The 23,869-nt window shown below is 35.7% G+C and overlaps 1 pseudogene; it reads right to left on the reverse strand.

The window, feature by feature from the left end:
• Positions 1-9,892: 9,892 nt before the first annotated feature.
• LOC145297166 (U2 spliceosomal RNA) lies at positions 9,893-10,036 on the reverse strand (annotated as a pseudogene).
• Positions 10,037-23,869: the final 13,833 nt, after the last annotated feature.

Below are 23,869 nucleotides of genomic sequence, written 5' to 3' on the forward strand. Positions count from 1 at the left end.
TCCCCGAATCCGTATTGTGTCCTATCATATGAGTTTTTCTTTTTTGGGGGGCATCTCCCTTTCTGCTCCCTTTTGGGACCGCCTCTCCTTGGTTGAAGTTTTTTTTTCCGGGAACAGCTTCCCTTTTGGGGGAGTCGGCCTCTTGGAGAGCGTTGTTCTCTTTATTGTCCTTGAGGGTATCTGACCCTACCTTGTTGGTGAGGTCCAAGCAGCATGCCCCGTTATTCTGATTATTTGCTCCCCTTTTGGGGTAGCATCCCTGCTGGGGAGCACTGTCCCCTATATTGTCCTTTGGGGCTAGCACTTCTTTCTTTTTGTGGTCAGAGTGATATGCAACGATCGACTTTAGTTTTTCTCCCCTTTGGGAGGAGTCACCTTCGGGGGGAGTTGCTGGTAAATTTTTCCCCTTCTGAGGGGCGCCCAATGGTTTATTGTCCGGGTGGTACACTCCGTTGCTTTTTTGTATTTTTTCTGCTCCTGATGGAAAGTCATCCTCTTAGGAAGGAATTATTTCCGTGGTAGCTCCCTGGCTGGGGGTATCCATAGGAGTGGCCCCCGGGCTGGGGGTATCCATTTCTGTACTCTCTTCTCTTGGTTACGTTTTAAAAATCGCTAAAAAAAGTGACGTGGAGACGGCGTCCGAAGTGGGGAGCCGACGAAGTGGCGCCAAATATCATATTTAAAGGTATTTTACCACCGGGCAATACCGGGAGACCTGCTAGTATATATCTATATCTATAATATAAAGCTGAACGTGTGTGTGTGTGTGTGTGTGTGTGTGTGTGTGTGTGTGTGTGTGGTCACGAATAGGCTCCTATATGGTTGACTATTTTAATGATAGAAGATGTATCGAGGATTTGGAATAGGTATGTTTGATCTGGCAGAACAGTGGTTCATAAAATTTGTGGGATCTGCGTCCGCGACTGGCCCACAAAGTATGAAAAAAAAAAAAACGTTTACAAGTGTTTTTGATATAGATGTACATAATAATACTTTGATAAGTATGTTTTAACTTAAATAGGGATGGTATAATAAAATTGTGGGGTCTGCGTACGCGCTTGGCCTCCATGGAATTGAAATAGGCACAAACTTTAATAAAGAGTTTTCATATCTATCTGCGTAAGTATACTTTGATAATTATGTTTCAGTTTGAAGAAATATTGTATAATAAAATTATGGGGTGTTCGTTCGCGCCTGACCTCCATAGAATGGAAATATGTCACAAAGTGTAACAACGTTTTTTTAATATAGATCCACAGAATATTGTGATAAGTGTTTCAGTATGAACAGGTATGGTATAATAAATTATGGGGTTTATCTATTTTATTTTTACTTTCATCATATTTTGCTTTGGTTTTGATACCCCCAAATTCGAGGCTATCTCTTTACAACCCTTCCTTTTCATAACCTATCATAGTTTCATAAATCAGAGTCCATTTTCTGTAGGCTGTTTTTGAACCCAGTCAACGACGGGTACTTTTGCTAGTATATATATATATATATATATATATATATATATATATATATATATATATATATAGTAAGTTATGATTGCAGACAATTCTCGTATGAATATTAGGCGCCTTAAAACTATTCTTGTTTTAGATGTGTAGAAACTTCCTGAGTTCGACAAAATATGTGCGAAAAAAACAAAAAACAAATCTGGAACATATATGTATGTGCAAAATGAATAGCCGATGCTCAAAATGTACAAAAATTTTAACCACTCACTTACTTAAAAATCCACCAAAAATCAGGAAATTAACCAATTCTAATAAAATATTCAGTATTTATCAAATCGTGACCACCACATATAATGAACTCATTATTTTATTTGAATCTTCGTGAAAATGTATTATTTTCTTTAAACAAAAAACACCTTTACTAAAATTATGGTTTTTAGTAGTTAAAAGGAAAAGTACGAATTTAATTTTTTTTTTAATGAAAATAAAGTATCGTAAATTGACAATTAAAAATAAAAATTAATATTTCCAGGAACATTACGAAAAAGCACTTAAAGTCCGTTATATAGTCCGTTTATATTAAAGTCGATATAACTCGAAGAAAAGTTAATTTCTCGAACTACATATATTATCATTGAATTAAGCATTGTTTATTTTATATTTTCACACAAAAAAATATAATTTCCAAAGAAATATTTCTACTTTTTTTTTTTTAGATTACATGTTTCACAAAATTTTTATATTTAAGATATTTTCCTTGCTTGAATGAACGTAAAACTTTCGGTGCAACATAATTTGTATATAATCTGGAAAAATATTTTTTTTAAATTTAAAAGCAGGAACACAGCAAAATAAATAAATTAAAAACATGCTAAATTATACAAACGTTCACAGTGGGAATGTACGGATGCACGGCTTGGAAAAAATAAGAAAGAAAATCAGTACTCCCTTTCTCCCTCTAACTACCTGACGCCATTTTCAGATAGCCTTTTGACTTTCTGAAATTCTGGGATTCCCTAAGATCATCGCTTACACGACATCGTTTGTTTATACTTAAACGAAGCTAGAATCTCTTGCTTTTGGGGTCTAATAAAGCCATTTTCATTTGTACAAACAAGATGATCTTTCATTCATTTGATTCAATATCTTAGGACTTTACTAATTATCTTTGAAATAGATTCAGAAAATTAATATTTATCTTTTAAAGGATTTTTACAATGAATTTATTTAAATTCAAAATTTAGCTGAATTTGTCCGTTGTGAAAACATTTTTCATTATAACTTTTTTTCACGTGTACAAATATTTTTTTTCATTTTCGAAATTAGCTTTCGACTTTAATCTTTCAAATACAATCAAAAAGTAGTCGGAAAGCTACAAAAAATTATGATAAATCGACTTTCAAAACTATGCCCCCTATGTTTTTTCCGCCATTTTGATCGTACCTAATATCATATAATTGTTCACCATATTTCTTTAATACTAGTCCAGCCTTGCACTAATCCAATGATTCAAAATGATGTACCGAAAACACCATTGAAATGTTCCTTCAATTCCATTTGAGACTACTTGCCTCAATTACCGATTATATTTATAAAAAAACTGAAATATATTTAAACGTAAAGAAATTAAATATATTTTTTAAAAATAGATTTCCTTCGTTTGATAAAACAAAAATATAATAATAAAAAATATATCCGTGAAGAATGGGGTTAGAAAAAATGTTTAAACATTTAAATAATTATGTTTATTGATATTTTTAAGACTTAAAATAATTCATTAAAAAAATAATCTGAATTCGTTTCGATTTGTTACATTAATTTCTCATTTTACAACTCTTTGTAAGCAACATATTTTTTCAGTTATAAAAAACGCGCTGGCGTGTCTTTATTATTACTTGATATCAAATTACACGTTACTTTTTGATAGAAAAACGCAGCACTAAATCTTTTCATTACTTGACCTTATATTAGTGTTTCCGTAAACAGTTCGAAACTAAGAAAAAACCAAAAACAAAACAAAAACAAAACAAACAACACCCCTCATACATATAAGCTTTTATTCAAAGTTCCATTGCGTATGTCTGTTTACCTTTTTTTGTAGGCTGTAATTGTAGAGAGTCTTGTACTACCAGATCAGGCTTTTTGAAGATGTTGGCTTCTTGACTTAAAATGCACAACATTGATGTTATTGTTTTTCTTTTTTCTCTTTGCAAAACTCAATCACGTTCTACAAAACCCAAAACAAAAATAACAAATTTTTTCTACAAAACAACCAAACCAAACACCATGAATAAATATATTTACGATTTAAAGAACTTGAAGCATAACAAATTTTACCAAATGACCGAATTCGGCATTAAATAACACGAAAAGTATTGATATGCGATAAAAACAGTTGTAGAGAGAACAGTAATTAAGGCCTCTTGAACGTAGATAACGATTTTTTGATGCAGCTTCTGTTATTTTTTTTTATGTGCATTGTTGTTGTTTTGTCATCTTATGGAGTAATTGAAAAAAAATTTTTTTTGTAATTTACTGTATGTTTATATTGGAATTAGCCGACTCTCAGTCTCCAAGATAAGATATAAAAAACACACATGAATCTTGGTGTACGAAGTGTATTCAATAAGTTTCCGAGCCCTTTTATTGATAGTACACTCATGAAACTTTAGTATTGTTACAAATTTTTTTTGAGCACCCTTGGGATAAACTTCGCGCAAATCTTCTGCATCTTCAGTTCCTCGTGAATAATTGTGTGTACAGTTCCCACACTGACATCAAACTCTGCACTTACTGTCTCTAAAGACACACGACGGTCCTTATCCATGAAATTCTTTATTTGACTAATCAACTCTGGTGTTCTGACTTTCTTACCCCTCCCACACCTCTCATGATCCCTCACAGACTTCCTACCTATCTTTATTCTCTTATGCCACTCAAAACTGATGCTCAATTGAAGTCTGAAGCATGTCATACATTTTTGTGGCATTTTTCTAAGTTTAAAAACATAATTTTATTGCATATCCTTCTTCTAAAGTGTCTTCATGTCCAGATTAGATTTTTGAAATTCACCAGCTGTGACAATCAGGCGTTAGTAGGCTGTATTCCAATTCCTAGTGTAACTGTTCATTTGAATCTCTAAATCATAAAAATGGGACATTCATCTCATACGATGTATAGCAATAACATGCTGAGATTTTCAAGAGACTACGACATTTTTAAATGCCTGTACAGAAAAATCTGGAAACTTTCTGAAGGCACCTTGAAGCTTGCTCTTATTCCACAATATAAACTCACATTGCAAATGTTATTTTAAACTTTTCTTTAAAATTTCTACCAGATCAGGCTGCATGAAGAATGAAGATACCGACTTCCTGACTAAAATTGATGTTATTTTGTGTTACTCTTCTCTTTGCAAAACTTTATCATGTCCAAAACAAAAACAACAATGTTTCTACAAAATAACCAAACTAAACACAATGAAAAAAATATTTGAAAGTTATAAAGAATTTGGATCATAAAGACCTTTGCCAAAATGATTGAATCCTAAAAGGGTTGATATGCGGTAAAACAAAGCAACCAAATCAACCATCATGAAAAAAATATTTAAAGGTATAAATAAAAAGAAAACTTGAAGCATAAAATCCTTTCCTCCAAATTACCGGATTTGTCATTAAATGAGCCGAAAAAATGTTGGTACGCCGTAAAACAAAACAATCAAACCAAGTAAAACATTGGAAATATGGATATATTTAAATTTCCGACTGGCATTATGTTTTCACGCATACTACGAGTATAAAATAAAGATTTAAATAATTGACATGCAGACAGGCGTTTGTAAATGCGTTAGCATTAATAATAGCTCGCACCACAAACTGCTATAACGAAAAAGCAAGAATAAAGAAAAATCGAAAGTGTGAAAAAGACTAATCCTAAGAAGAACAAAACACATTGAGAGTATATGCAGTTGTCACCTTAACTGCTAGTTTAGTGTAGTTATTTTCTTTTTAATTTTCTTAATTCCTCCCTGAAAATGCTTCGTGTGGATCGGATTTTTTTTTTTTAATGACAGACATTTTTAAAAACAAGAAACGTGACTCTGTACTTTTGCATCATAGCCCCCATTCAATCTTGAAAGATAATCAACACCCCTTGTAAGGATGGCTGCACGTGTAATTGTAAACCATTTCTCTCCTGAATCGGGACGGTTCCGCAACTCCCAACAATTGTTCTGGATTGGCAGGGTTTTTCCAATGGTAAAAAGAAATCCAAGCTGTCTGGAAACAATGTAGAGATAAGCGGTGGGCACATACAGTATCGTGTCCTCAAATGGTCACCCATTTAATATTGGCTACGTTCAATACTGCTTAACTTCGGTGATCTAACGGGAACCTGTATGTTAATGTGATTACGCCGTACGTAATTTTCTCATCGAAAATCAGGATATATATATATATATATATATATATATATATATATATATATATATGATGATTGCAACGTCTTGTCAGACGAGTGCCAATCCCTCAGACATTTAAAATCCATGAGCCCAAATACCTGAGGGAGTATCTATACAAAGATGATGTTACAGAGTCTTAGCTTTGTACGACAGCTAAGTCTCTCTCTTTGTGTGTGTATATATATATATATATATGATGATGATTGCAACGTCTTGTCAGACGAGTGCCACTCCCTCAGACATTTAAAATCCATGATTCCAAATGTCTGAGGGAGTATCCATACAAATATGATGTTACAGAGTCTTAGCTTTGTACGACAGCTAAGTCTCTCTCTCGGTTCAAAATGTTGAGATCCAGCAACAAGCAAGAGCAAGATAGCTAGCAACAAATTAAACTGCAGACCAGCTTAATGCGGGTACTGGTCTTCCGCTTTATGGTTTTTTAAATTAGAGATTTGCTTCTCCTAGAAAGGTTGCCTTCACCACGGCTTACGGGAGCCCTCTCTACCCCAATACACATATACACACACAAATATACACGGTGCTAGTTGGCCGTTGACCCAGAAAAAGAGTTCATTCGCCTTTTGGAAGGTCTTGTTTTTAATCCTTCAGGGAGACTAGCCGCCCTCCTCACCAAACAAGTCTGGTGGGGGAACCAGTTTAGTCGCCGGTGACCCGACCATGAGGCAGGTAGTACTGGGTTACATGGTACCAGTAGCATATTACATGTATATATATATATATATATATATATATATACATACATATGTATATACATATATATATACACATATATATATGTATATATATGTATATACATATATATACACATATATATACACATATACATATACACATATACATATATACGCACACATACATATATATCTAATATAAAGCTGAACATCTCTGTGTGTGTGTGTCTGGTCATGAATAGGCTACTATATGGTTGACTATTATAGAAAACTGATCACATATAATGATAGAAGATGTATCGAGACACAGGAATGGGTATGTTTGATCTGGCATAATGATGATTCATTAAAAATGTGGGGTCTGCGGATGCGCCTGGTCCACAAGTATGGAAATAAAAAAATTAAAAGTAAAAAAAAAAGTTTACAAGTGTTTTTGATATAGATGTACATAATAATACTTTGATAAGTATGTTTTAACTTAAATAGGGATGGTATAATAAAATTGTGGAGTCTGTGTTCGCGCCTGGCCTCCACAGAAAGGAAATAGGCAAAAACTTTAATAAAAGCTTTTTATATCTATCTGCGTAAGTATACTTTGATAATTATGTTTCAGTTTGAAGAAATATAGTATAATAAAATTATGGGGTGTTCGTTCACGCCTGACCCCCATAGAATGGAAATATGTCACAAAGTTTAACAAAGTTTTTTAATATAGATCCACAGAATACTATGATAAGTGTTTCAGTGTTAACAGGTATGGTATAATAAATTATGGGGTTTATCTATTTTATTTTTACTTTCATCATATTTTGCTTTGGTTTTGATACCCCCAAATTCGAGGCTATCACTTTACAACCCTTTCTTCATAAATCAGAGTCCATTTTCTGTAGGCTGTTTTTGAACCTAGTCAACGACGGGTATATATATATATATATATATATATATATATATATATATATATATATATATATATATATATATGGCGATTAAGCTACATTGAATATTCGGCGTTTCATCCACTCTAGGATTCGTCAGGCTTATGCGCGAATTCTGTGGTTGTTTCTCGTTTTTATATGGTCCTCTTCTGTTGAAGTAAATGAAGTAGTTATAAATATATATATATATATATATATATATATATATATATATATATACTTGTTTATTGTTATATAAACATGCTCACATCCCGCTGCTACAAATAGCCACTTGTTTCAATCAAACAACAGATATCATTAGGCAGCGACTTGACTATTCAAAAGTTTAATGAATAAGATTATTCATTAAACTTTTGAATAGTCAAGTCGCTGCCTAATGATATCTGTTGTTTGATTGAAACAAGTGGCTATTTGTAGCAGCGGGATGTGAGCATGTTTATATAACAATAAACAAGTATTATCAGCTCTTTTTATTGAGCACTATCTAACAACCTCGTTGAATTCATTAGTCCATTACTTTTGAATATAAAAAAAACCCGAGTATATATATATATATATATATATATATATATATATATATATATATATATATATATATACACACACACACACACACATACACACATATATATATATGGGCTTTCGTAGGGTGATTAGCCAACACGGCCGACTGATGGTGACGTCATGTGGTAATTTACGATTGCGAAATCCGGATATATCGGAACGAAATGCGTTTTAATAGTTTTTGACGCAAAATAAACGACTTATTTTTTGCATCTTTTCTTTTCCAGAGAATTTTTTACCGAAATCTTTTTTTATCTGAATAAAAGAAAAAATAACAGCAAACGATAAAGAAAGTTTTGATTACATGTTGTCGGATATAGGAATAAAATGCGTTCCAATAGTTTTAGACGCAAAAAATAAAACAAATAAAATAAATAGTGCCGACATGTTTTGCATCTTAAAATAGTTATTTGGAAATAATTACAGTATACTTTCGTTTGTTATTTCAATTTATATCATTTTATTTATGAAGTTAAGATGCAACTAAGTTTTTTTTAAAATAAATTTTATTCTTAAAATGCTAAAAATGAAAAATAATTAAAATAATATTTCTCCAAAATTTTAATCTAAATTATAAAAATGAAGTAGTTTAGTGATTAACCCATTTAATAAATACATGTAGTCCTTTTCGTTTGATGTTTTGGTTTCTTTCATCCAAGTGTTTCTAAATCCTTTCTTCATATTGTTATTCTGACTGCATATGTATTCAAGATCACGAAATACATCATGGTGATCACATGTTTGAAAAGAAACGAAAACACATGACCGCTACAAAACCGTAAACAAATAATATCAAATATTTGTTTACACTATTTATTAGGTTTATTGTAAACTATTTTATTTTTATTAAATGATTTAGAATTAGAAGTGACACGCAATAAATCTAACAAGGCCGACAGCCATTAGTCGCGTGCTCTCGTGTAATGATTGAATGCGTGAATGTAGGATTGACATGAAATTCTTAAAGATAAACTAAAATGACCGAAAAATGGGCTCAAATGACTTAAATAAAAAAAAAGTAATTGACAGAATAACTTTAATGAAATTAAGGATAAACTGAATGACCTTAAGAATGACTTGAATGCTTACAAAATTACTGGAATCTATCAAAAACAACTTGAATGATCTGGAGAATGACTTAAATAGCTTTGAGACTGACTGGTTGTAAAGTGGGTGATCATTTTACATTAAATTAATACAGAAAAGGGATCCACCACTTTATATCACAATAAGTACATCATGTAGTAAGGCCAAGAAAATGGTATTTATTTGCTCCCCCACGGGGCAAATTAGGCACAAGGACGATTTTTAAAGTGAGGAGTGAAGGGGAAATGGGGACCAACTCCCTGGGGAGTAGGGGAGCTGGATGGTGGCAATTGGTATGAAGGGTTGCCCCTACATTGACCAAAGTCTTATATGTGGGGGACCCCACATATGGTATTTGCTTGCAGTATGTATTTATTTGCTTCCCCACTGAGCAAATTCGGAACAAGGCCGTTTTTTAATGTGGAGAGAGAGAGAGAGAGAGAGAGAGAGAGAGTGAGGGGGAAGGGGAAAAGGAGACCAGCTCCCGATGGGTGGGAAGTGGGAGCTGGATAGTGACAACTGGTATGAAGGGTTGCCCCTATATTGACCAAGGTCTCATATTTGGGGTTACCCCCACATATGGTATTTACTTGCAGTAACTGCCGGAACAGATGGTGTTTATTTGCTCCCCCACTGAGCAAATTAGGCACAAGGCCGTTTTTAATGTGAGGTAAAAACCAGCTCCCCTAAAAGGGGTCACTCTGGTTACCAAAAATAATAATTGTCCCAGTATAGAGGGTTTCCCCTCCATTGACTGATACAAATTATCTTAAGTGCAGTATCTGCCGGAACAGATACTACACTTTGATCTTGGCCAAAAGGCCAAGAAAAGCTGTATTTATTTTCTCCCCCACCGAGCAAATTCGGCACAAGGTTGATTTTTAATGTGAGGAGTGAAGGGGAAATGGGGACCAACTCCCCGGGGAGTAGGGGAGCTGGATAGTGACAATTGGTATGAGGGTTGCCCCTACATTGATCAAGGTCTTATATGTGAGGTCGGTATTTATTTGCTCCCACCCGAGCAAATTAGGCACAAGGCCGATTTTTAATGTGAGGAGTGAAGGAGAAATGGGGACCAACTCCCCGGGGAGTAGGGGAGCTGGATAGTGACAATTGGTATGAAGGGTTGGTATTTATTTGCTCCCCCACCGAGCAAATTAGGCAAAAGGCCGATTTTTAAAGTGAGGAGTGAAGGGGAAATGGTACAAACTCTCCGGGGAGTAGGGGAGCTGGATAGTGATAATTGGTATGAAGGGTTGCCACTACATTGACCAAGGTCTTATATGTGGGTTCGCCCCCACATATGGTCTTTGCTTGCAGTATCTGCCGGAACAGATACTTCACTTTGATCTTGGCTAAAAGGCCAAGAAAAGCTGTGTTTATTTGCTCCCCCACCGAGCAAATTAGGCACAAGGCCGATTTTTAATGTGAGGAGTGAAGGGGAAATGGGGACCAACTTCCCGGGGAGTAGGGGAACTGGATAATGACAATTGTTATGAAGGTTTGCCCCTACATTGACCAAGATCTTATATGTGGGTTCGCTCCCACATATGGTCTTTGCTTGCAGTATCTGCCGGAACAGATACTACACTTTGAAATATTAAATCCTTTATTCATGTTAAATATACATTGAAAATCAACAATGAACAAAAAACTTAGGCGCATGGCCAACTCAAAAGGGGGGATTGTGGGGTTCGTTGGTCATCCTTGTCACTCCAGAACTAAACAAAATCAAAAGTTTGCTGGATAGTGACAATTGGTATGAAGGGTTGCCCCTATATTGACCAAGGGGTCATGTGGGATCGGTATTTATTTGCTCCCCCACCGAGCAAATTACTCCCCGGGGAGTAGGGGAGCTCGATAGTGACAATTGGTATGAAGGGTTGCTCCTACATTGACCAAGTAGCTAGTATCTTCTTTCACCATAATACCACATTCACCCTTTCATACTGGGGGGCGTCCTACTTAACTCCAAATTTTTAAAACATTTTTTATTGACGTGTAAAAACAAAAAAGAAAGACAAAAAAGATAACCATAAAAATGGTACAATAATTCATTTGTGTCAAGAGCAGAGGAAAAAAGAAGGTGATTAGTAGGACCCTCCACACCCCCTCTAGTTGATAGACTGCCCGTTCCACTAGATTTGTAAAAGGAACCTCGCTTCTGCGGACCAATCTCTGGGGATGCCCTCTAAAAAGACAATTTTGTGGGTTAGTTTGTATTTCTTTCTCTCCAAGATGGGTGAAATTTAGAGGAGGGGGTGAAAACAAAAATTGCAAGAAGGAGGGGGTGGGGATCTTGGAGGTTCCTAATCGGGGAGGGATGGAAAACACACTCAGCTAGCTGAGAGGCTACTTGTTTAATTTTACTTTACGGAACTGCGCGTTCCACACCTAGGCGGGGAACACATATTCAAATTTGGCTCCTCTTCGTACACACAGACTTGCTACATGTATACATCTGTCAAATGCTGCGCGATGCAGCCTTCTTCTATCACATCTGATCTTCACTCGTAGTTGGTGTTTAAACAAAGCGATCAGATCTTGATCAGAAAAAGACTCCCCCCCAGCAACCTTGCAGACGCAACGTCCAAATCACCATTCTCGCCACGGCCAGGATCGTAACGTAGATCATTTGTCTTTCCCAGTCCCACGGCAGCCTCACGTTGTCCACGACATTGGATACGGTAATTGGGCGAGAATGCTCAGGATCGATGCTAGCCGTCACCTCGCTGACATACGGACAGTAGCGTGGAGTTCGCGGCAATCGAAGAAAGCATGATCAGTCGTTTCTACAGCCATTGTCCCACAACGGGGACAATCAGGCGACTCCCAAAATCCGGAACTGCATTGTATGGTGTTGAGTGGAAGTGCATTTCGGGCCAATCGCTAGGTCAGAGAGAACTCCGAATTGTTCAGATGACTCGAACCTGGCGCCCAGCTCCACACGGAGCGGATCTCACTCTGCTGCCAACCCAAACGCACGCATAGCGGGTCGTCGGCGGCCCCCTTCACTATATCCCTGTGGAGTTCACTACGGGTAGCAGTCACAAGGTCGCTGGACCTTGGTAGTCGTTTTAGCGCGGCTCAGCACTCTTTCATGTTGGCAGATTCTCCCGGCGGCCTGCGACGGCTGTCGATAGAAGGGTCGAGAACGAGTTCGGGGAAGGCGGCCGTAACCACGGGGTGCCACGGTTGGTCATCTTGCATATACTGGCTCAGGAAGGCCAGCCTTTCAGCGTCTCGATGACACTTCAAGTCAGGCATTCTCAAGTCTCCCTCACACGGACGTTGAATACAGACCTGTCTGCTCACCCAGTGTCTTCCTCTGTCCCAAAGAAGCGAGGACAAGAGTTCGACAAGAGCTGTTAGGTGTTGTGCAGGCAGGGGAAGTACGGCCAGTCGGTAAAGGATGAGAGGACAGACGTAAGTGGCTCACGCCTCAGCTCTACCCCTTAAGGAAAGTTTCCTAGCAAGCCGCGAATTGACTGCAGCCTCCACCTTTGACCGTACTCCCAACCAATTTTTGTCAAGCTGGAGACCCGTTCCGAACCACACGCCGAGGATCCGAACCGGGACATCCGTCCAGCTGAAGGGCGCCGGGAGGTTTGGATTGCCACCCCAGGCGCCCAACCGCAGTCCTACCGACTTACTGCGGTTTATCTTGGTCCCTGTAATTCTTTCGTACTGAGCGAACGCCTCCGACACGATCTCGATGTCTCTGAAGCTCGACACAAAGACCGTGACATCATCGGCGAACGCGGATACCTTGGCGGCTGAGCCACCGGGTATTGTAATTACGTGCAAGGCCGAATTTTCCTCCCCACGTCTCTGCTTGCGGAGCAGGGGCTGCAAAGCCAGGACATAGAGCAGGGGCGACAGCGGATAACCCTGACGAACCGACCGAGAGATAACAAAGGGTTTTGAGCACTTTCCGTTGACTTGCACGACAGCTGTGGGCTGTCGATACATCACGGAGATCCACTTGCAGAAGACAGATGCCAAGAAACGATGGTCGGCCCTATCGAAAGCTTTGGACTGATTTAAATTGATCACCGCGGCTTCCGTGTCGTCATCTATCCCTCCCTTTAGGATCGTGCGGATCAGGTACAAGTTGTTTTGAATCGATCTCCCCTTCACAGCGTAGTTCTGTTCTGGTTCAACCAACTCGCCGATAACAAACTGCAGCCGATTCGACAGGACCTTGGCCAAAATCTTCAACTCTGTGTTTAGCAGAGTTATGGGCTTGTTATCGTCTAACTCTTCCCCACCATGACTGTCTCCTTTTCTCATGCTCAAGGTGGTCAGGTTTTTCATATCCTGACTTCTCTCGCAATGCCGCCGACGTCCAACGGATAAATTTTATAGTCCTGTAGAGTGACGGATGGACCAACACTGGGAACCTTCCCTTGCATTGTTTTGACAGTTCGTCAAGAGAACGGTCATTTTTTTTCACCAGTTCGATTCCCAGAAACGCCCCTTCAGCGGCTTGCAGCCTTGCCCACAAGTTGGTCTTGCAGGCCTTTGGAGTTCTGACAAAAGTTATTAGGAGCGGGGCGTCCAGGAAATTTGAGGGGATATTTACATCTTTCCCCTCTATCTGTTTGTAATCGAGCAGAGGTTTTAAGTTTTTCCTCTGCCGATGGGACTTTGATCTTGGCCAAAAGGCCAAGACAAACTTTAAAAAATAAGAACAGCATCTATTAACAACAGACCAAAAACCAAAACCAAAAAGGCCAAGCACAAAAGTGTTACGGACAGACCGACCGACCGATGGAGTGACTTATAGAGTCGCTTGCACGCGACTAAAAAGAGTATAATCTGGTGATTATTTTATTTTACAATAGATTGTTTTTAATGAATTAAAAAAAAAGTTAGTGACTTAAAGTAAAAAAAAAATGCTTCAATAAGTAAAAATTATAAATTTTGTTAGGGAGCAACAACAACAGTAACAGTGCCTCCTTGAAGTCCAAATATTCCTTGTCGTGACAACGTAATAGTGTTAGAGTTACCCGTCTAACAGGGCTCAGATGAAAAGCCAGGAATACCCGACATAATCACGTTGACACACCGGTTCCGGTTAGCTCAGCGAAGTATAACAGTACTAATATTTTTTCGTGTCGTCCTGGACTTCTTCTTGCCATTCGTGTCGAGAAATGCACAGATTTTATGTCAAATCACGCGAACAAACATATAGAACCCTTATTTAATTAACAGGGTAGCATGCTCATGCAAGTAACCGTGGCGTAATGGATAAAGTACTAAGTTTTCAGTTTTAAGTTACATTCTTCTAAAATTTAGAAACTATATAGGACTCTTACAAGTTTTGCTACAAGTCTTGTTTAGTGTTGACCTGAGAGTAATGGCAAGTGAAACATGAATCCGTACTACCCAAATAACCCAAATGGCTGACGGAACGAGAACATACTCCACAAATAACCCAAATGGGTGACATATCATCGCAGTCCGTTTTAGTCAGCGGATGCTTACTTATAAATGCACTCGTTATTTTTTAATGTTATTTTTGGAAAAAATAGGAAAAAATGCCATAGTTTATAGGCACACGCAGGACACTAAGGGGTTTCTCTGTTCCAGGAACTGGTTTTTATATCTGAATCAAGCAAGTGGAAAAGGCGGGAAGAATGCCCGAGGATAGAAGGCTTCGAAGTTAGATCCTTTTCGTAAAAGAAACGACGTAAAGACAGGTTTTCGATGAAGGAGCCTTCATGTTTGTTTGCTTCTGTATATGAAACTAGAAAAGTTTTGGCATTTTTTTTTATTGTGATCTTACTTTTTTTATTTACCAAAATGTTTCATTTGAAGTTGAGATGTTTATTAGATTCACGCGAGATCCAATACTGTGATAGGTGGCTTCTGGATCCACCGGGCTACAGGGCAGCTTTGGAAGAAGCCCTTATTTTATAGAAGTCAAAAAAAGTATATAAAAAACGACAAAGATAAAGCACCTACGTTTTCTTTCTTTCTTTCTTTTTTTAGAATCTTTTCACTCATAAGGTCGGTCACGTTTATCATGAAATTGCAGTCTTATTAGTATACGAGCGCATCGGATGAGATCAGTTGTGAAGAGGAGCAATAGAAGAAGGCGGAGAAGCAGTGGGAGTAATAGGAGTAAGTGTAGGAGTAGGAGTAGAGTGAAAAGTATAAGTTTGGGGAGGAGGAGAAAATAAGTAACTTTCCAGTCGGTTGGTTTGTCTGTCACATGTGAATTGGAAAAAACATTTGCATTAATAAAGTCATAGATGGTATCAGTGAGGAGGAGGAGGAGGAGGAGGAGTCAGAGTAGAGTAGAAATTTAAGTAGGAAGAGAAAAAAGTAACTCATTAGATGCGTCGTTCTTGGACTTATGGCCAAGGTCAAAGTGTAGTATCTGTTCTTCAGATGTTGCATTTCAATTTCTTGTTCTCTGCCAGTGGAGGAGAAATCCTTCAAGACTGAGACATTTTAAAAATTTTTGTTCCTTTTCTCCACGTTAAAAAACAATCCTGGTGTCTAACTCTGGCCGGTGGGGAGGCATTGTAAATAGGAACTCATTAGATGCGTCTGTGTGTTGTTCTGTCACACTTAAGATTAAAATAGCATTTTGCCAAACACACAGATGGAATAAGATCATTGAGGAGGAGTAGGAGTAGAAGGAGGGGAAGAAAGTAATATATAGGATGCGTCCGTCTGTCTGTCTGCCGGCTTCCCTGCCACATTTAAGTATGAAATAGCCTTAAAATAGATAAACGTGATAAAAAAGGCACGCTCGTCGGAATTACCCGTTTGTTTGCATGATCGGTTGGCCTGTCTGTCTGTCTGTCACGCTTAAGTTTGAAATAGGGTTTTCAGCGAGAAACGTGTACAATGAATAGACGCAGCTTAAGAATATCCTGTGGTATCTTTTTTAAATCGACTATCTCGAGTTCAATTTCCATCTGATGTACTGTCTCATCTTATTTTTAATTCTATTCTTAGTATCGTTTGAACTAAGCATTAAAACTCTAATCTCCAGAAGATTGTTGCTTAGAAATTATTATTAATCTTCGTACTTTTATCCGTTGCGCTACGAGAAATTTGCGAAATGAGAACAAAATTCCGATTAATCGAAATAATACAAATGATCAATCCCTATTTTAAAAGTTCCGAAACGTTAATGTTTCAAGTTCTTAAAATCTTCAAATATTCATTTATGCTATGGCTGATTTATCGAATATATTTTGTAGGGCCGATATATCTGATACTAGCGGGATACTTGGCGTTGCCCGGGTGTTTGAAGGTATGTGTGTGTGTGTGTGGAGTAAAATCAAAACAAAATGGAAAATAAAGAATAAACAAACGTAATACCCCCGTTTAAATATTATATATATATATATATATATATATATATATATATATATATATATATATATATATTAATATAAATAATTAAATATTATATATATATATATAAATATAAATATATATATATTATATATATATAAACAGCGAACGTGATGCAAAATAAAAGAATAAGCGAACGGTGTTAAAACTTGAAAAAATATCGGAAAAACAAAAAACACACCGAACGTGATGGAAAAATAAAAAAAAAACTAACAAAAAATGACATAAATAACCTTTTTTCAATGTTAAAACTTTAAAAATCGAAAAGAATATATATCTGATATCTAGGCTCGAACGTGCAATCTTAAGATAACGACACTGTCACTATACTGATTCGCGTGAACGAAATTTGGTCGTTTTATTATATTTAAAATAATTCAAAATATTTTTTTTTTTCGCATGCGTGTTTTGCTAAATTGTCATGAAAGAACGATTTTTTGCTACCCTTTCCCTGTAGGAAAGTGCCCAGGTGAGGGTAAAGGAATTAATGTTTTGGGTCAATTTTTCGATATTTGTTGTCTGAAGGGTTCAGCTTCATGATACCGCTTTCGTGAAAATCTGTCGCCCCCGTCGAAATTTTTTGGAGACATACATACATACATACATACATACATGTATAGAAACAGATTTTTGCCCCTTATATTATAGGTAATAAAATGTTAAAGATTTTCCCCTTTAGAAAAAGACAGAATAGGAAGCTAACGCGGCCATTCCTACACCATCCTCTTTTACTCACCATTTACGGTCCAGTATGTCTTTCAGCATCATACTCACATTTCCTCAACTTTTCCTAAATGTTAAATTTTTACCACCAACCATCACTCTCTCAACCACGTAAACCAACAGAGGCAGTAGATAATATTTTTTCTCTTTATTTTCCACAAAACTCTGCCTTAATTAATTCCTACATATTACGTTGTTATAACCCTACAAAATAATGAAGTCTCCCGTTCAATTATCAGTTTGTCAGAATGACAGAATATCATTTGCACGCCCACCTTCACGTTACAATTAGTTATTCTTAGCATCACGGAATAATATTTACGAACGCGGACAAAAGCTTCCCATCTATCATTTTCGCTTCACTATATCAATAACAAACACCTTTGTGTTACTGATATTACTGTACTTTACCCGACTTTTATATTTACTTTTTCGTGTAACAGAACATGCAGACTAATCGTTCCCGTTACGCATCATAAAAAATCGTGAGCACAAAAATATCCCATTAAAGTTAATAGCGTTAACACAAATTTTAATGAAACGTTTCAACGCCATTACAGCTCAAATCATCGCCGAATCTGGTTTTACACGTTTGTATTGTCCTTTTTTTTTCGTTCATTCTTACACTTTTATTATTCACTTAGCCAATAGAACTAAAACAACTTTGTGCCATATTTCCACCGGGCAACGCCAGTACACGGGCCCTGATAGCTGTCCTAAATAAAACGCCTGTGATTATAAGATTTGGATAAGTATCACGATTTCGAGTCTAAATAAATCCAGTAGTAATAATAACTACGAGGAAACGCCACATTTCTCAAATATCCTTCACTACCGTTTTATTATTTTCATGGAAATTTCGCTAGGTAAGGCATAAGGCCACTTAATATCAGAAATTGAAAATACTACTTAAATGCCTTAAACTAGTCATCGATAACCGAACCTACTATTCCTACCCAGTTCATTAATATCAACCGTTTATATTCGCTCAAGAGTAAATGTCATTGTTTATATTTTGAACTAAATAGTTCTAACCCGGTATTTCCTACTGAAAATTGGGGGTCGCGATCTTGCAAAATTTCGCAACCATTGTCCTCGGTCCAACTCTGATCTATCTACTTTCTTTTGGTTTAGGAGAATTTTCGACAGAAGAGCCTGGGCTATTGTTGAGATGGCTTGTTACCTGGTATTGTGCAGTTCTAGGAGGTCCACCCTAGCAGACCTTGATCTAGTGGACCTCCTAGAACTGCAAAACTACGCCTCAGCCCACCAAATCAGCCACCTTAGCAATGGCGTAGACTCTGGTGGCTTCATGTTCAACATTTAAAAATGACGGCCAATCTAATACACTGCTGTTAATACAACTCGAATGCAGGAATTAGCGCGCCAATGCTGATAACGTTTCACCTGCGCATTTTTGATTTCGAACCAACTCTTTGCCTGAAAAAATTATTTCCAAAACAATGTTGAATCAAAAATAACGGCCAAACAATTAAAGTGTCTTTAGAGCATTATCTATGTTGGCCAAACCGACAATTAAGATATCGAGTATACAACAACAACAACAACAACAACAACAACAACAACAACAACAACAACAACAACAACAACAACAACAACAACAGCAAGAAGAAGAAACTTATATCGTATGGATACTAAAATATATATTATTAAATAATTATATGAATACATAATAATTTTTGAAAATTATATATATATGGATACTAACTAGAAAATCTTTTTATTAAATAATTCTCTATCTATCTATCTATCTATCTATCTATTTATTTATCTATCTATACTAGCAAAAGTACCCGTCATTGACTGGGTTCAAAAACAGCCTACAGAAAATGGACTCTGATTTATGAAAGTATGATAGGTTATGAAAAGGAAGGGTTGTAAATTTGGGTTAAATTTCGGGGCATCAAAATCAAAGCAAAATATGATGAAAGTAAAAATAAAATAGATAAACCCCATAATTTATTATACCATACCTGTTCACACTGAAACACTTATCACAATATTCTGTGGATCTATATTAAAAACCTTGTTAAACTTTGTGACATATTTCCATTCTATGGAGGTAAGGTGCGAACGAACACCCCCAAATTTTATTATACCATATTTCTTCAAACTGAAACATAATTATCAAAGTATACTTACGCAGATAGATATGAAAAGTCTTTATTAAAGTTTGTGCCTATTTCCATTCTAAGGAGACCAGGCGCGAACGCAGACCCCGCAATTTTATTATACCATCCCTATTTAAGTTAAAACATATTTATCAAAGTATTATTATGTACATCTATATCAAAAGCACTTGTAAACGTTTTTTTTTTTAATTTTTAAGTTTTTTATTCCCATATTTTGCGGACCAGGCGCGAACGCAGACCCCACAATTTTAATGAACCACCGTTCTGCCAGATCAAACATACCCATGCCTGTGTCTCGATACATCTTCTATCATTATATGTAATCAGTTTTTTAAAATAGTCAACCATATAGGAACCTATTCGTGACCACACACACACACACACACACACACACACACACACACACACACACACACACACACACACACACACACACATTCAGCTTTATAATATATATATATATATATATATATATATATAATGAGTGTATAATTGTAGTTTTCTAGATTTTAATTCACTGAAACTTTTGCGTTCATCAAAAAGTGGTCGATGAACAAACAGAGCGTGATTTGGTATATTGATACAAACATTATTGGCTCGATATGTGTATACATTTTTCTGCAGTGACTCTTTTCAGAGAAACAGCGTCATCAACCGTAAGTCTTCCTTACACCCAATCTTAAGAATATTAATTCTTTTTATACAGTTTTTGTTTTGTTTTTAATCTAATTATAGCAAAGAAAAAAAATACAACGAGATATTATATACCAAAAAGCAGGGGTAAAAATGAACTGAGTGGAAAAAGGATAGGCAAAATAGGCTAATGTATACGTTGATCAGCCTGAAATTCGAAATGTGTTTTAAATCTCTAATTTCCTATTATCTTTCCATATTTTAATTACTTTTATCATTTTCAGTAAAGAGACATGGGCAGCTTTCTTGACCTTTTTAGCATTTTAGTCTTTAGATTGGTGTCTTTCATACTACTCCAGAGCTCTCGCGTGTAACGACCGGAGTGCCCATTAGTCGGCGCCAGTTTGTTTCGTTTTATTCACATTAATTTGAGCATTCGAACTCATGTTTATGGCTGAGATCCACCACGCCGCACCTGAATACACACACCAAATAACTTATATACCTATACGTATATGCGCATATTTTTACATACCCTCATATATATATATATATATATATATATATATATATATATATATATATATATATATATATATATATATATATATATTAGTCCTCGCGCGAAAGAGCAAGACACAAAATGTTTTAAATAATAATAATAATAATAATAATAATAATAATAATAATAATAGAATAACAATAACAAAGACTTTCGCTGGCGAGGACTACTATTGAGCGTAACCAGTTATACAGTCCTTTTGAATTTTTTCTCGTTATCTACTGAATATTTTTAATGAAACCCATATGAAATATGTTCATTATTAAATTGTAAAGATTTCTACTCCGAAAGAAGTTTTAAAAAAAATTAAATAAAAAAAGTTATTTTAAAGTTTTTGTTAAAAAAATTCAGATTTCCCATTATTCAGACATGTATGACAAAGAGGGAGTTGCAAAAAAGAGTTGTGGTGTGAGGAGAAATACAAACTGAAATAGAGAAAATATTCAGACCTGTAATAATACAAAGAAGGAGTTGCAAAAATGAGTTGTGGTGTGAGGAGAAATACTAACTGAAATAGAGAGTAAGAGAGTTTTTATAAATACATGCAAAACGACATTCATTTTTTTTAAAAATTCAAATAAATAAATTAAATAAAATATAATCTTAAAAAGATACGATACAAGTTAGAAAAGCATTTCATCCAAGGCATGAAAATTGTTAAACAAAATGTTTTTACTACAGGCTTTAAAAATAAAGGTACAAGATTCAATTTGAAATTTATTTATCTTCAAAGTGCCCTTTTATACATTTTACAAGTAAGCTATTAAATTTTCATACCTTACTTTCTAAAATTTATAAAAGATAAATAAATTTCAAATTGAATCTTGTACCTTTATTTTTAAAGCCTATAGTAAAAACATTTTGTTTAACAATTTTCATACCTTGGATGCTTTTCTAACTTATATATATATATATATATATATATATATATATATATATATATATATATATATATATATGCCTTCCTACATTCATATATACCCATACTCACATTGTTATATACGTGTGTATATTATAACGATACAACTGTACGAGCCTCATTGTCATTGTGATTGTATATAATTGTCTATACTCGTTCAATATATCAGTACGTGTGTGAGTGTAACGCGGGTGTGTAGGTGGGTGTTTAACTAAAACGTTGGTTAGTTCACAGGAACATCAATAAATAGTTCAATAAAACATGGTTGTTCGGTAAACGGACTGCTAACCCCAGTTCATTTGCGGTTGGAAATCGACTTGAAACTTTGCATTAAAAACACTTCCAACTGCGATGCAATTACTACAAGGTACATTGTTAACTTTAAATCTCTCTAAAAATTTTTCTATGTCCCTACGTTATCGGCATTGTAACTCCAAGTTCTCTTTACTAGTTTTATACATCTCGGCCGTAGCGGATCTCTTGGCAACTAAAAAAATCAACCCCCTCTTCGATCCGATCGTTAACTTAATATCATAAACTATTTCTTTGTTCTGAAACTTCAATTGCGTTATGATTTTACGGCTAGATTTTTCTATTCTCATAACCTATTATTGTTATCATAAAGTTTTAATTGGTACCGATTACCATTTGTTAAAAATTCCATTCCTGCCACTTGTGTTTATTATTTATTCTCTTATTAAGACCGATTCTAGTACCATATTAGATTTGTATCTATTTGGCTTAGCCGTACAAACAGCATAGCTAAATTAGCTAACATATTCGATTCTTCATCACCACAAGGTCCTAGTCTGTTACAGCATCCGCACATATATGCATATATACATACTGAACTGATTCACACACACACACACACACACACACACACACACACACACACACACACACACACACACACACACACACACACACACACACATATATTTATCCATTCATGAATATAAATATCCTCATATAAATCTTTAGTTCAAGACACAAATTCGCAACAGAATAAATTTGAGTTGTATTATCTCGAGTCGGGTTTGTTAAATGATTATTTTGTCGCATCTTTTAATTTATCAATATCATATTTATAAATGATGTCAACGATGTAGTTGAACTGTTATTTATTCATTTGCTTTATTTATATTTGTACAATTTAAAACAGAACTTACTATACATGTACAAACAAATTATATGTGCAACTAACTACACATCAACAAATATAGAACCTTGTATCTACATTCAGACATGTAACTATATACAGGCATACATAAGCAAATTTATTATTGCTTAAAGCTGAGTATAGAAATCCTTTTCTCCTCGTGGTATTTGATAATTCCATAAGGAAAAAGTAATACTAATATCAATACATTTTACTATGAATCCCGACGCACCAATAGGTTTTCTCTCATTACGGTACAAACCCCTGCTGGATTCTATGTATATCCAATATATATACTTTACCTCCATGACGACTGCCTATGTCTGATTTGCATGTTAAATTAAATAAATAAAAAAATAAACAATTTTTTTTCTTCTTCTAACGAAACGTTACTTGACACTGAAAATTCTAATAATTAATTCTACTGTATTCTGTAAGTTTAACCCTCTCCTGAAAATTAACAATCTTCCCTACTATCCAAGCTACCACTAACACGCATACATTACACACGACTTGGATGGGGGTCCTCAGCTCTCAGCCCTAAACCTTCGCATGCTGACCGATTAGAAATAATGATCACTAAACGCCCATTCATTTCTAACCCCTAAGGCATGCACTAGTTTGTTCTTTACAAGGTAGATACTTACTAACTACGGTCTGTACTTAGATTTACAGCTATCTATATTGCATAGCTATAGCTGTCTCTTCCTTAGCCTTACAATACAAAAACTGAACCGATACTCTGTAACGCAAAATACAATTTCCTGATTTATAAACGAAAGCTGAAGATATCGTTATTAGAAATGGAAACCTACTTAATACCCATAACTCCCATACATTCGCATCTACTGGAAATCTCCCCATATCTATTTACTGTATTATACATAATGTAGACGCCATAGCGTATAATTTACTTCCACCTGTACTGTATTGTACTTATCAAAAATGACGTTACTTGTATCTACTGAATATACATAACCCTTCTGCCATCTAAAATATCCAGAGCTTGTACAACAATTTTTAGTTAATTCGTAATATCAAGCCATTCTGTAACGCATTCCTAAGCCAACATAAAATAAAAGGAAGAAAATTTTATTTTAGTTTCATTTTTTACTTATTTATTTATTTTCTCAAT

This window comes from Euprymna scolopes, chromosome 17 (assembly GCF_053919585.1).
Source record: "Euprymna scolopes isolate OS-2025 chromosome 17, ASM5391958v1, whole genome shotgun sequence".
Classification (NCBI taxonomy): Eukaryota; Metazoa; Mollusca; class Cephalopoda; order Sepiida; family Sepiolidae; genus Euprymna; species Euprymna scolopes.